The 2500-nt window shown below is 63.5% G+C and overlaps 1 pseudogene; it reads right to left on the reverse strand.

Annotated features, from left to right (window-relative positions):
- LOC126435788 (large subunit ribosomal RNA) overlaps window positions 1-2500 on the reverse strand; it is a 7967-nt pseudogene that overhangs the window by 3547 nt on the left and 1920 nt on the right.

Genomic DNA, 2500 nt, shown 5'->3' on the forward strand with positions numbered 1-2500 from the left:
CAGCGGGGGATGTTGGTGCAGCCGTTTTGGGGAGAAGTGACGTCCGGGCGCGAAGCAGACGCTCGGGGAGGGCGCGGGCCAGGAGGAAGAGGTTCAAGAGTTTCACCAGGACTTCATGCGGCAGGCGCCGCAGCTCCGCTGGAGTCAGGCCGTCCGGCCCGGCCGCCGATCCCCTGGGCGGCAAGGCAGCAGCGACCTCCTCACGTGTGACCGGCCCCCATAGGCACTCAGGAGCGACAGGCTCCGAGTGCGGGAGAAGGCGGTCACGGATGAAGCCAGCGGTGGAGATCGGCTTCTTCGTGAAGAGGTCCGCCCAGAAGTCCAGCAGACCGGGGATGTCGGGTGGCGGCTGCAGCAGGGTGCCGTCCAGCAAGCCGCGCACGCAACGTGCACGCGACCTGCGGAAGGCGTCCTGTGTCCGCGCGAACTCCCAGCGGCGCCGCTTGCGCTTCTGCAGCGGCGGGGCGGCAGGCGGCCGCTTGGATGATTGGCGCGGCCGCTGTGCCCTGGTGATCGACCTCTCCCCCCTGGACCCGACCGACGCAAGGGCATCCGGGAGCATGCCCAGGATGACATCGGGCGGCGTGCCCCGCCCCAGACCAATGACTCGATCCAGAGCAGAGAAACGCTGGGCGGAAGCAGGTAGCCCCGCCAGATGCTCCCAGATGGCGGCGTCAGTCGGCCCCTCCGGCGGCGGCCCGGTGGTGTCGGCCGCGAAGTCCTCGGCTGCGTCGACGGGCGGCGCAGCGGCCTCGCCCGCGTCAGGCAGCGAGCTCGCTGCTCCCCGGCGGGACGCCGGCTCTTCCCCCCCGACCGATCTCAAGCGCCTCCATGAATTGGCGGACAAGCTGCTTGTGGGCAGCCTGCCGCCGTCGGCACTTGATTGCCTCAAGCGTTCGGTCGGGGAACATCCTAATAAGCTCTTGATTAACGAAGAAGAACCGGGCGTCCCTCTCAAGGAACAGTTCGGCCTCTGCCTTGGCGAGCGACAGGACTTCTTCCTCCGTCCACCTCGCGCGATGCCTCTCCGTCACGATCTCAGCGTTGGCGGCCGCAAGGTGTTGGCGGCGGCGATGGACCCCGAGACCGTTCTTCGTGGTAAAAGTGCGGTGGCACTCACTGCAAGCAAAGGGAGCTACACAAACTATCGCATTTTCGTTACGGCCGGTTGGCCGGATAGGTGCTGGGGTAGCTGGGGTGGCACCTTCAGCGGAAGGGCCACCATCTCTTGTTTCTTGTAGGCTGCCCCCAACTATAAAGGGATAATGCGAGGGGGGGCTGGTAACCCCCCCAAGCCCCTGGTGCGGTCTTCCACTCTGCGAAAATCAGCGGGCCCACGAGAAGGGGAGAAGACCGCAGGAGAGGAGAGGCTAAGAGGGCTAGGCCCATGTATTGCGCATCACTCTCCCTGTAACTATAACCCAAGGAAGGCACCTCGCAGCAGCAGCACGACTACATCAAGACCGCACTTCGAAAAGCCAAGTCCGGATGCAGCCACACCGCCGCCACTTGGCCACCTTAAGAGAGTCATAGTTACTCCCGAGAGTCATAGTTACTCCCGCCGTTTACCCGCGCTTGCTTGAATTTCTTCACGTTGACATTCAGAGCACTGGGCAGAAATCACATTGCGTCAACACCCGCTAGGGCCATCGCAATGCTTTGTTTTAATTAGACAGTCGGATTCCCCCAGTCCGTGCCAGTTCTGAGTTGATCGTTGAATGGCGGCCGAAGAGAATCCGCGCACCCGCGCGCCCCCGGAGGAGCACGCTAAGGCGGACGCGGCCTCGCAGCAAGGAAGATCCGTGGGAGGCCAAGGCACGGGACCGAGCTCGGATCCTGCACGCAGGTTGAAGCACCGGGGCGCGAACGCCGCGCAGGCGCGCGCATCCTGCACCGCCGGCCAGCACGAGGCCGACCAACGGCGAGAGCAGACCACGCCCGCGCTAAACGCCCGCACTTACCGGCACCCCTACGGCACTCACCTCGCCCAGGCCCGGCACGTTAGCGCTGACCCACTTCCCGACCAAGCCCGACACGCCCCGATCCTCAGAGCCAATCCTTATCCCGAAGTTACGGATCCAATTTGCCGACTTCCCTTACCTACATTATTCTATCGACTAGAGGCTCTTCACCTTGGAGACCTGCTGCGGATATGGGTACGAACCGGCGCGACACCTCCACGTGGCCCTCTCCCGGATTTTCAAGGTCCGAGGGGAAGATCGGGACACCGCCGCAACTGCGGTGCTCTTCGCGTTCCAAACCCTATCTCCCTGCTAGAGGATTCCAGGGAACTCGAACGCTCATGCAGAAAAGAAAACTCTTCCCCGATCTCCCGACGGCGTCTCCGGGTCCTTTTGGGTTACCCCGACGAGCATCTCTAAAAGAGGGGCCCGACTTGTATCGGTTCCGCTGCCGGGTTCCGGAATAGGAACCGGATTCCCTTTCGCCCAACGGGGGCCAGCACAAAGTGCATCATGCTATGACGGCCCCCATCAACATC

The sequence above is a fragment of the Schistocerca serialis genome, unplaced genomic scaffold (genome assembly GCF_023864345.2).
Source record: "Schistocerca serialis cubense isolate TAMUIC-IGC-003099 unplaced genomic scaffold, iqSchSeri2.2 HiC_scaffold_1219, whole genome shotgun sequence".
Classification (NCBI taxonomy): domain Eukaryota; kingdom Metazoa; phylum Arthropoda; class Insecta; order Orthoptera; family Acrididae; genus Schistocerca; species Schistocerca serialis.